General features: G+C 44.4%; 1 non-coding gene across 1 annotated transcript; it reads left to right on the top strand.

Annotated features, from left to right (window-relative positions):
- Positions 1 to 2800: 2800 nt before the first annotated feature.
- LOC126989062 (small nucleolar RNA U3) lies at positions 2801 to 3001 on the top strand. The gene has a single exon (XR_007742839.1). It is a non-coding gene; the product is annotated as a small nucleolar RNA U3 (small nucleolar RNA).
- Positions 3002 to 12897: the final 9896 nt, after the last annotated feature.

A 12897-nucleotide genomic window follows, 5' to 3' on the forward strand; every position in this document is an offset into this window, starting at 1 on the left:
GTTGTCAGCGAGATAAAACAGTCCTGCAAAAATCAGCATGCAGATCGATGAATCAACTGACGTTTCAAACCACAGTCAATTGCTTGTATTTTTACGATATGTACATGAAAAGAACATCAAGGAAGAGTTTTTATTCTGTGAACGACTCGAAACCACAACCAAAGCAGTTGACGTATTCAAGCTGATCCAATCTTTCTTTGATCGTCATGAGCTGGCATGGGATTTGATTGGGTCTATTTGTACGGATGGCGCTCCTGCCCTGATTGGCAAGAAATCTGGATTCGTTGCTATAGTCAAAGAGAAAGCTCCACATGTGCTCACCACCCACTGTGTTTTACATCGCCAAGCTCTAGCATCCAAAACCTTGCCAAAGATACTGAAAGAAGCGATGGGAATAGTTGTGCAGTCAACTTCATTCGTGGACGTGCATTGAATCAGCGGCTGTTTAAAAAAATCTGTGACGAGATTGGAGCGGAACACGGAGTGTTACTGTACCACACAGAGGTACGTTGGCTGAGTCGTGGCAGTGTTCTCACACGTGTAGTGGAACTTCTGGATGAAATTCTCGAATTTCAAGCATCAACAATCCCCTCTAGCAAAGCACTTTTGAAGATGAACATTTCATTGTTAGCCTGGCTGATATTTTCAGTCTTCTCAATGATTTGAACACATCAATGCAAGGAAGGGATGTGGACATCATTCAAGCCAGGGAAAAGTCGTCGCATCTACAAGGAAATTACCCATCTGGTGTCGCCGTGTTGAAAGTGGTAACCTGGCAAACTTTCCAAACCTTGACAATATCCTTACTAAAGATGGTAAAACACTACCTGTAGAAATACTTCAAGAAGTCAAGAATCATTTGGAAATTCTAAGTACAAATTTTGAGGGTTACTTTTCAGATACTAATGATCTTTGCATGGAATCGGTTTGGATACAAAACCCTTTCTCATTTGATGTATCGAGACTGAGTGATAACGATTTAGCAAAGGATGATTTCATTGAATTCCAAGAGGACCCAAGAAAGAAAGCTGATTTCGAAAGAGCTGGGATGGATGTCAAGCAGTTTTGGTGTGAACAAATCTCAGCTTATCCAAGCTTGGCAATGAGAGCAATGAACGTTTTGGTTCCCTTCACAACCACGTATCTCTGTGAAATAGGATTCTCTGCATTATTAAATATGAAATCAAAGTGGAGAAATAGACTTGATGTGTCAGATGACATGCGAGTAGCTTTGTCAGCAACTGTACCACGATTCGATGTTTTGATTGCAGAAAAACAACAGCAAATATCTTACTGGGCTAGTAAAAGTATGTTTTATGTGTTGTCGATTTTGGAAAAAAAATTTACATTTATGTTCTCTTTCTTCTTTTGTGTAATAAAAATGGACTGTAACTTTAATTTTGTTTTCACTAGAAATGTAAAAAAATGATCAATGCTTATGATTTTTTCATGTTATATTCCTCGCAATCCATATCTAAAGTACAGGATATTCAAGGTACTGACATATTTGGAAGACATACTGGCAAATAATAGGATTGGTAATAATTATTTCAACAGTCAAGTGAAGGGGGTATGGTACCATATTGGACAATCCATTGGGGGTCTGGGATTTGCAGTGAGGAGGAGCAAAAGGGATGTGAGGTGAGCGAGGGTGGGGGGGGGGCTTAGGTGAGGTGAGGGAAAGGGGTGTAGGAAGTGTTAATCCTCTACGGGATTTAAAGAGGGTGTAGTGAGGAGCAGATTGAATCCTCAGGGAATTCAAAGGGTGAGTTGTCGACACACCCAAATCACGCGCGAAACACTTGGGAACACAACAACACACTCGGAACACACGAAACACTCAGAAACTCAAGCACAAGCACGACCAAACACCCTCAAGTCACTCGCAAAAACACCGGAAACACAACAGCACACTCAAAACACTCCGAAACCCACGTAGAGCACAGGGAAACAACCAAATCACACGCAAAAGCACTGGAAACACAACACACTTGAAACACTCTGAAACTCACGCAGAACACTCGAAAACAGCCAAATCACACGCAAAAACACCGGAAACACAATAGCACACTCAAAACACACTGATACCCACGTAGCATACTCGGAAGCAGCCAATTCACACGTAAAAACACCGGAAACACAACACACTTGAATCACTCTGAAACCCACTCAGAACACTCGGAAACAGCCAGATCACACCCAAAACACCGGAAACACAAATCACAGAGGCAACCACAGGCAGACACACTCGCAGAAACCACAAGCGAACACACACTAAACACGTGTCGGGAAATCACAGGCAACACACAAAGACCACAAGCGAGAACACACAAACGCACGTGAAAGCAAACGCAATTCCAAGAGCACAACGAAAACACAGGGTTGACAAGGTGTGAAGCGCGGGTAAGTGAGTAAGCGAGGCTGTGGAGCGCAGCGGGATGAGGTCACGTCCGTCTCTCAGGAGAGGTCTGATGTGAATGGGAGAGAGAGAGAGAGAGAGAGAGAGAGAGAGAGAACATGAGAGAGAGAGAATGAGAGAGAGAGAAAATGAGAGAGAGAGAGAATGAGAGAGAGAGAGAATGAAAGAGAATGAGAGAGAGAATGAGAGAGAGAGAGAGAGAGAGAGAGAGAGAGAGAGAGAGAGAGAGAGAGAGAGAGAGAGAGAGAATGAGAGAGATTTACATAGATTTACATAGAAAATCAGACCACACAGACCCCATGGTCCAGACTTGGTGGTCTGTCCTTAAACCTAAGTGATTTTACATTAATCAGAAGACTCCAAAACGTTGCATTTCTGCTCTAGTTGATATTAAGTTGAAGGATCACTTCTATAGTATGACAGCTAAGTTCCCTGACCGAAACTTGGAGTGACCTCACGCCACGATGACGAGGCTAAGTGTCCGGCCCTGAGCGGGAAGCTGCCCCGTGGCCTGGCCAGGGGCTTGAGGACCGTCCACCACCCGTTCGCGGGGCGTGGCGGGCCGAGCACAGGCTGAGTGGTGGAGGACTATAGAGGATCTTCCTTTTTTGATACACAGGGTTGACAAGGTGTGAAGCGCGGGTAAGCGAGTAAGCGAGGCTGTGGAGCGCAGCGGGGTGAGGTCACGTCCGTCTCTCAGGAGAGGTCTGGTGTGAATGGGAGAGAGAGAGAGAGAGAGAGAGAGAGAGAGAGAGAGAGAGAGAGAGAGAGAGAGAGAGAGAGAGAGAGAGAGAATGAGAGAGAGAGAGAGAGAGAGAGAGAGAGAGAGAGAGAGAGAGAGAGAGAGAGAGAGAGAGAGAGAGAGAGGAAGAAGGAAGAAGCTTCCACGTCGTCGCCGGCGGCAAGCAGTGCAAGGACCTCCCAGTGGGTGCCTCAGTCCCTCAGTGATCTGTGCTGGGACCTGTCCTCTGGAATCTGTACATCGACGACCTTCTCAGGAGTCTGCCAGCAGTCTCTGCATACGCTGACGACTGCACGCTCTCCCTCTCCTACCCTCACCAAGAAAGCCAGCAAGCGGTTGCTGACGTCAACCAGCAACTAAGCTTGATACGGGAGTGGGGGGGAGCGCTGGCAGGTGAACTTTGCTCCTGAGAAGACTCAGGCGATGGTGATCTCTCGGTCCCCGGCAGCCACACAAGCTGTCGATGGAATGGTGATGTTTGGCTCCGTCACCCTCCCGCTCCAGGATTACGTCAGTATCTTCGGAGTGGACTTGGACCGAGAGCTGCGCTTCGACCGCCACCTGAAACACATCGCCCACCAAGCCTCCCTACGTGTCTCTGCCCTTCGTAGAGTGGCTAATTTCCTCGACAAGCGAGGAATTATGCCCCTCTACAAGGACCAGGAGTACGGGGCTCTGACCTGGATGTCCAGCGCTGCCACACACCTGCAGAGACTGGACAAGGTGGAGCGACGGGTGCAGCGACTGTTACAGGAGAACAACCCCCAGCCTCCCCCTCAGGATATTATACATCTAGACACTCTAGAGCACCACCGGGACATCGCTGCGCTGGTGGTGTTCCACAAGGCCCAGGTACAAGGAGTACCACACCTGGCGAGACTGAGGCTCCCCCCCCCGAGAGGCTGTGAGAGATACGAGAACGGTACTCTCTAGCCACGAGCAGGTCGGGGTGCCGAGGTCACGCGCCAGCCAGCACCAGCGGACCTTCACCTCCAGGGTGTCCCGCCTGTGAAACACATTCACTGCAGCAGGGCCAACAGTGAGGGATATAACACCCAGCAGGTAAAAGTGGCTGCTCACAGGTGGCGAACAACATGCCCCACACCACTAGTGATGCTAAATACACAGTGAACAAGTGTAAAGGGCTTTTGAAATAATGCACAAGAAAAAAGTGACATTTTAAGCCCTGAAAAGTGCACAGTGAAACATATGCAACTCGAACGATCGCATAAAGTGTCGTCGGCAAAATACAAATATGTTGTGTACTATAGATCCGTCAGTTTAAATAAAAAAGAGAGAGAGTGAGAGAGAGAGAGAGAGAGAGAGAGAGAGAGAGAGAGAGAGAGAGAGAGAGAGAGAGAGAGAGAGAGAGAGAGAGAGAGAGAGAGAGAGAGAGAGAGAGAGAGAGAGCATCCTTCCTCTTGACTCACACCTGAGCCCACCTGACTCTCTCTCTCTCTCTCTCTCTCTCTCTCTCTCTCTCTCTCTCTCTCTCTCTCTCTCTCTCTCTCCACATTGACACCTGTAATGAAGTGTATGTATAGCTATGGGAAGGAAAGGAATGAATGGAAGGAGGAAAGGAAACAAGGAAGGAAGAGAGAGGGGGAGAGTGAGCCAGCAAAGAAGGTTCAGGTTGAGAGGTAGGGAGTACGAGGCAGCCCTTTAACCCTTCCAATATTAACGAGTCCCTTTTATCAGGAGCGGCGCCTTGACGGGAGGGGAATGAGACTTGATGGGCGCTAGCAGGGGAGAGAGAGAGAGAGAGGGGAAGAAAGGAAGGAGGGAAGCGGGAGAGAGAGGGAGAGAGCTGATGGGCGCAGGGAGGAAGGCAAAACACTCGATGGCACAACAGTTTGGAGGAGTGAGAAAAAGGAGGAGAGAGGGGAAGAAAAGACGCAGAAAGGGGAGCAGGAAGGGGAGAGAAGGAAGTATAGATGGGTGTCGTAGCGAAGAGGGGCAGGAAGACGGGTGATATTGAGAGACTGAAGAAGGGGTGGGAGAGAGAGAGAGAGAGACAAAAAAAAAAAAAAAAAGAGAGAGAGAGAGAGAGAGAGAGAGAGAGAGAGAGAGAGAGAAGGACAGACAGACAAACACACACAGTTCCTAGTAAATCTCTACCGATGCAACGCTGAAATGGATGAAGTGAATAGGAAATGAGACAAGACGGAGAGAGGAAGTAAACAAGGACGAAAAGCAAAACGCAAGGGACAAATGAAAAGAGGGAGACAAACAGAGACAGAGACTAGAGAGAGTCTGTTTAATAATGCAGGATAGGGAGTGGGAGGTAGAGAACAAGAGAAACCAGGAAAACCATACGGACGGACTGTGATATGATGTTTTCTTGATAGCTTGACCATTACTTTTTCTCATGAGTACTATGCTGTATCTTTCTTTTTATCTCCTTCCGTTGCATCAGCACTACCACAAACAACAATAATAAAAGCAGCGCCATCAGTAATAATCGCAATAGTCATGGAGTATTACAGTGAGCGCGTCGTTGTGTTGCAGAGAGCGATTAGCAACACCCTGGAAAACTCGCACTGCTGCCTCATTGGATCTTTAAGCGTATACTTGAAGGCTTATTATTTTTTCCCTCCCCGGCCGTGCTCGCAAAGAAATTTATGCGCTGGAAGTCAAATGGAAACATGAATAATTTATTACACATCGTTATTACTAGCTGGATAGTGTGCATTTTTTTATTATATCGCGAGAGAGAGTGAGTGAGAATTTTAGCGCAAGTAGTAAAGGGATTCTCATCGTAGTAATGCTGAGAGGCGGAATGAATAATGATGATGTTGGAGTTTTTTTTTTAGATTTTTTTTTTCGTGGAAGTAGAAGCAGAAGAGAACATTATTAAAGTCTGGATCAAGGTATTAGGTATTTGTGAAGGCCTTGTTCTTTTGTTTTAGTGTGCTTTATTTCTCTTCTTTATTGTCTAGCTGTTTTGATTTTAATTTTTCCTTCTCTCCTTTTTCTTGTTCTAGTTTTAACTTTTTCATATTATTATTATTATTATTATTATTATTATTATTATTATTATTATTATTATTATTATTATTATGTGTGTATTATGTATTATTATTATTATTATTATTATTATTATTATTATTATTATTATTATCATTATTATTATTATTATTATTACTATTATTATTATTATTATGTCTTCCAGGGGTGATGTATACGCCTCCGTCATCACCTGTTGCCTGATCACTGTCATTAAAGCTTTCGTCCGTCCCTCAGTGGTCCGGTGTGAGGGGACGATCAGCGACATGGCAAGTGGACGTGAAGCGTGGATGGGGTGAGTGTTCAGAGTGGATGATGTACAGGATTTATTTATTTTTTTGTGTTTCTGCCTATGGCGCCGGTAGGCTTTCTTGGTGGGGCCTGATGGTCGGCTCCAGCCCGTTATGGTACAGACAAGTGTTTATAGTGGCGCCATCTTGCTTGGCTCATGCTGCCTCCAGGAGCTCATCATTGAGCCTTTCATTTAGAGAGAAAATCTAAGTTCGGGTTGACAGGTGGTCTTCCTGGACGAGGCGCTGTCACCCTAACCACTCAGCCACGGCCTCTGTGCAGTAAAGTGAGGAAGAAAGAGGAATTCGTTCTTTTGTAAAGCTATTCAACGGTTGAAGTGTTTTGACTGTGTGAAGGGATGCTGGAGTGCAGTGGAATGAGAAGAGAGAGCAAGCACGTGGTCAGTTCGTTTAAAAATACAAGTGAAGAGAAAGGAAGTGTGTAATCAGTTCGTTTAGAGACAGAAATGTAGAGAGGGAGTGTGTAGTCAGTCCTTCTCGAGATAAAAGTGTTTAATTCGTTTGGACGGGTTGAAGGACGGAGAGCTTGAGGGTAATGGGGCGAGGAATAGGAGAGGGAGGAGGAGGAAGCAGTAAGTACATTCCTCTAGAGTCTAGAGAGACAGGAAGATTGGTCGTGGTTGAAGAGAATGGAAGGAGAGGCGAAGGACACTATACTGTTGTGGTGTTCAGTGAAGGGCGGGGAGAGAATGGATGGTGAAGTGGAGTGGTGGAGTATTTTATATGTTAGGTAGCTATTAAGAGGTTGAGAGGTTGATGCTCCGTGGGTGAAGGAAGAGAGGGAAATAGAAGAGAAAATGAACAGAAAGAGTTGAGAGAAAAAGAAGAGAGAGAGAGAGAGAGAGAGAGAGAGAGAGAGAGAGAGAGAGAGAGAGAGAGAGAGAGAGAGAGAGAGAGAGAGAGAGAGAGAGAGAGAGAGAGAGAGAGAGAGAGAGAGAGAGAGAGAGAGAGAGAGAGAGAGAGAGAGAGAGAGAGAGAGAGAATTATTGAAGAGGCCCTTGTCGACAGGTGCGCCCTACTCGAGAGGGGAATCAATTGCTAATAGGGCGAGAGAAAAAAAGAAGAAAAAAAAATGTTTGGAGAGGTTGAGAAAGTGTAAGAACCCAACACGCCTACGCCACGCCTACCCCCTCCCACGCCCACCCCTCGCCCACGCCACCTGCTGGATGAAGGGTAAACTAAAAGAATTATTTTAAGGAAGGATAATGATATAAATAGATAGATAGATAGAAAGTCGGGTGGAGTGTAAACTAGTACAGTATTTGAAAGTGAAGAGAGAGAGAGAGAGAGAGAGAGATAGAGAGAGAGAGAGAGAGAGAGAGAGAGAGAGAGAGAGAGAGAGAGAGAGAGAGAGAGAGAGAGAGAGAGAATTTTATTTATTCACTTCTCTCCTTCTTTTAATTTCTCTTTTATTATGCCTCCCTCCTTCATATCAATTCTTTTCCGATGGTGTGAGTAATTGTGAGAAGTAGAGAAGTAATGAAAAGAAGAAGAAAGAAGCATAAGACGTTTTATTAAGAAAGTAAGGCAGAGAAGAAGCTAAAGAAAGAGAGAGGGAAAGATTAGGAGATTAGGAGAGAATGAAACAGAGAGAATGAAACAAAGAGAAGAGAAAAAAGAGTCCAGAAAAAAAAAAGTAGATTAAGAAAGAGAAGAGGCAAGAAGGGAGATAAACAGGACGGGAAAAAAATAGTAGAGGGAGAGCGACAGAACAAAATAAAGATGGGGAAAGGAGAACAAGGTGGTAAATAAATAAGCCGTAGAAAGAGAAGAAGCAAGAAAAGTAAGAAAAAATGGCGCCACTATAAAACACACTTGCCTGCGCCATGACGAGCTGGGGCCGACTACCATCCAAGCCCCTCAAGAAAGCCTACTGGCGCTTAGGCTGGCGTGATAAGGGGAAAGATTAGGAAAGAGAGAGAGAGAGAGAGAGAGAGAGAGAGAGAGAGAGAGAGAGAGAGAGAGAGAGAGAGAGAGAGAGAGAGAGAGAGAGTAAAAAGGAGAAAGATAATAAAGAATGTTTAAATTTTAGAAAGAGAAGAATAAGAGTGGTAAGGAAGGATTAACAAAGAGAGGGAGAGAGAGATGAAAAGGAAGAGGGCGGCCGAGGAAGGAAAGAGTGAGGATAGAAGGGAAGGAGGAGAGTGTAAGAGAGCGGCCCAATACATCATCTATGCATGAGGAAATTTATAAACAGTTTTACATACGCTTCGGTCGCCTGTGAACGGAACGCTTTGGCACACGTAAGCTGAACGACAACACGTATAATGTGTTTGTTTGGCCCAGAATCTGAAAAACACCCACCCACACACATACACACCCACACACGCTTGTTAAAAGGCTTTCGTAGAGGCTGTGTTTGTTTTTCCAGGGAGAGTTTTGTGATCCTAGTTATAGTTTGACAAGGTTTCTGCACCATGATCGTTTTAAGAGCCGTATTTTCAAACATTTCGACAAGGCTTTCTGTTAGTATTTCCATGGTAGGTTTAACTGTATAAGCCTAGTAATAGTTTGACAAGGTTTCTGCACCATGAATGTCGAAAGATCCGTATTTTCAAACATTTCGAGGCTCACACACCCACATTGGACAAGGTTTTCGTAGTGGTTGTTATGTTAGTATTTCCAGGGGTAGTTTTATGAGCCTAGTGATAGTTTGACAAGGTTTCTGCACCATGAATGTCGAAAGATTCGTATTTTCAAACATTTCGAGGCTCACACACCCACATTGGACAAGGCTTTCGTAGTGGTTGTAGTGGGTAATTCCATGGATAGTTTTATGAGCCTAGTGATAGTTTGACAAGGTTTCTGCACCATGAACGTCGAAAGATCCGTATTTTCAAACATTTCGAGGCTCACACATCCACACTGGACAAGGCTTTCGTAGTGGTTGTAGTGGGTAATTCCATGGGTAGTTTTATGAGTCTAGTGATAGTTTGACAAGCCTTCTGCACCATGAACGTCGAAAGGTCCATATTTTAAACATTTCGAGGCTCACACACCCACATTGTTCAAGGCTTTCGTAGTGGTTGTTGTGGGTATATCCAGGGGTAGTTTTGTGAGCCTAGTGATAGTTTAGTAAGCCTTCTGGACCATGAATGTCGAAAGACCCATATTTTCAAACATTTCGAGGCTCACACCCCCACATTGTTCAAGGTTTTCGTAGTTGTTGTTGTGAGTATATCCAGGGGTAGTTTTATGGGCCAAGTGATAGTTTGACAATGCTCCTGCATCTAAAATGTGAGAAACACGTATGCGAACCCGACTGATCTCCTTTGTGGCGCTTGGAAATAGTGAGAGCCGAAAGCGTCTGAGTTTACTGTCATAAAAAATTGCCAGAAGTGTAGACAGATCAGTGAGGTCACGGTGATGTTTCGTCCGTTTTGATTGACAGGCATGACCGATCGTTGCGTTGCGTTAGTATTGTGTTGCCTAATCTTTGTGTTGCTTCATCTTTGTGTTGCGTTTGAGTTGTTTAATTCTCTCTTGCTTTCGTTTGTGAAGCCTTTTTCTTCCTTTCAGTTCCTTTGTGCATGAATGTTTTCCTCTGTGTGGTGTCGAAACCATTACAAGTTTTTTTTTATTGTCTCTGAAGAAGAAAAAAATGAGGCGTTTTGTAGTTTGCTTTTATATATATATATATATATATATATATATATATATATATATATATATATATATATATATATATATATATATATATATATATATATATATATATATATATATATATATATATATATATTTCTTCTTTTTCCTCTTTTCTCCTCCTCCTCCTCTCCTCCTCCTCTTTGCACTTTGTTTCTCTCTTACTCATTTTTCTTTCGTCTCCTCTCCTCTCCTCTCCTGTCCTTTCCTCTCCTCTCCTCTCCTCTCCTCCTCCGCCTCCTCCTCCTCCTCCTCCTTTTCCTCCTCTTCCTCCTCCTCTTCTATCTCCTGCCACAGACACGCTTTCGTGTGTTTTATCTCTCTCTCTCTGTTTAATCGTTTTTTTCTGTTTTTTTTCCCTTTTTCATCTTTCTTCATATTTTTTCACTCATTCTTTGTTTATTCTTTTTTCTTCCCTTTTCATCCTTTCTTAATTTATCTTCTCTTTTCTCTCTCTCTCTCTCTCTCTCTCTCTCTCTCTCTCTCTCTCTCTCTCCATTCGTAATTCCTTTTTCTTCTTCTTTTTCACCCTTTCTTTACTTAACTTTCATTCTGTGTGTGTGTCGCGGCTCGGAAAAATTCTCCCCCGCTCTCTCTCTCTCTCTCTTTTTTTCCCCTCTTTTTCATCCTTTTTCTCCCTCGTTGTATTTTATCCTCGTCAACAAGGGAAGGTAAACGGTCAGACATCTTTCTGTAGGCTCATTCACAAAGGCAGGAGGAGGAGGAGGAGGAGGAGGAGGAGGAGGAGGAGGAGGAGGAGGAGGAGGAATAATGAGAATTGAGTGGTGTAGTATACGAGTAAAGCTTCAGGAATCGTGAGTTAGTTATGAAGAAAGAAGAGAATGATGATAAAAATGTATGTACTAGAACTCAGATTTCCTAACGTGATACAGAACTACGTAAAATGAACGAACACAGGCCATGGAACAGGAAGAGACTCTGGAGAGGTAATAAAAAAAAAAAGCTGAAAAAAAAGCATTATTATGTATCAGAACGACACAAAATGGAGACCAAGCCATGAAAGAGGAAGGTAAAGGCTATAAAAGGAAGGCTGAAAGAAAAAACAACCATTATTATATATCAGAACGACGAAGAATGAACAGAAACCACGACATTATTATATATCAGAACGACGAAGAATGAACAGAAACCACGACATTATTATATATCAGAACGACGAAGAATGAACAGAAACCACGACATTATTATATATCAGAACGACGAAGAATGAACGAACACAAGCCACGAAGCAGGACGGCAAAGATAATAAAAGAAAGTCTGAAAGAAAAGCCTAAAGAACGACGGAACAGAAAAAGCCACCAGGAAACAAGAAAACAGAAAAGACATTCCAGAACGACGAAGTATGTAACAGAAACCTCGTTCCTGCTCCCTTCTCTCCTCTCTCCTCCTCTCTCTCTCTCTCTCTCCTCTCTCCATCTCTCTCCTCTCCTCTCTTCTCTCTTCCTCTTCTTTAACTTATACCTTCCTCTCCACCTTCTTCTTCTTCATGCTGTCGATCTTTCAGTTAACTTATACCTCCCCCATTTTCCATCCCCCCCCTCTGTCTCGCTCGTCATCCATCCCTCCACCCTTCAATCTCAATCTTCCTCCTCCTCCCCTCCTTTCCCTCTCTCTCCACCTTCCCTTCATCTCTTCTTCATGCTGTCGATCTCTCAGTTAATTTATACCTCCCTCATTTTCCATCCCCCCCCCCCTCTCTCTCTCTCCATCCATCCCTTCGCCCTTCAATCCATCTTCCTCCTCCCCCTCCCCGCCTCTCCCTTCCTCTCCCAGGCGACTTTCACAAAGTGCTGTTATTGATTTCCTGTAACAGGTTTGTATCCGGATGACGGTAAGGTGCCCGGGGAGGTAGGTGTGGCAGGGCGGGGCGTGGAGGCGCGGGAAGCTGAGGGAGGGGTGATGGGTGTGGGGTGGAGGTGGTAATGGTGTGGGGGGTGAGATGTACTGAGGGTTGATGTGGGATGTGCTGGCTGGTGGTGTGGGGTGATGGTGTGATGTGTCTGGTAATGGTGTGATAGGTAAGACTTGATTATGATTTGGTGTGTGAGGTGCTGGCTTGGCGTTGTGGCGTGAATTAGAGGAAGGAAGGAAGGAAGGAGGGAAAGAGAATGAGGGAACGAACACATGAAAAGAGAGAGTGAAAGAGGTAAGTTCGGTGCAGTGTGCTATGGTGCAGGATGATGGTCGTGGGTTGTGCTGTTGTGTTGGGATGGGTTGTGTGTGTGTGTGTGTGTGTGTGTGTGTGTGTGTGTGTGAGTTGTGAGGCGATATGGTGTGCTGGGTGGTGTGAGGATGTACTGAGCAGTGTTGTGTGTGTTGCGAGGAGCAGTGTAGTATAGCATGAGTCACTATACAAATTCATAATCTTTCAACGTGTAAAAATGTAAGTAAATATGACAGCTGGGTGATGTGAAGGTGTGATGAGATACGTTGTGTTGCGAGGCGGTATGTTAGTCCAGTACGAGTAACAATACAATCTACAATCTCATTATCTTACCCTCGGCGACGGAGTGATAAAATACATGTAATTATGGATATCACCTTCGGGTTTAATCATGTAAATAGAAAAACTTTTGGCAGGAAGTTGCAGCGATAGCCCTAACTTGTGAAGGTGCCGGAAGGTGTGTGGAAGAGAAAGAAACTGAGGCTTATGTAGAAGATCCTGAACTTCCTCTTAGATTGAGTGTACGACAGAGAGGCTGAAAAAGACCTACACTGAAAAACGTATCACTTCAAAATTCGTCGGAGGATTA

This window comes from Eriocheir sinensis, unplaced genomic scaffold (assembly GCF_024679095.1).
Source record: "Eriocheir sinensis breed Jianghai 21 unplaced genomic scaffold, ASM2467909v1 Scaffold1038, whole genome shotgun sequence".
Lineage (NCBI taxonomy): Eukaryota > Metazoa > Arthropoda > Malacostraca > Decapoda > Varunidae > Eriocheir > Eriocheir sinensis.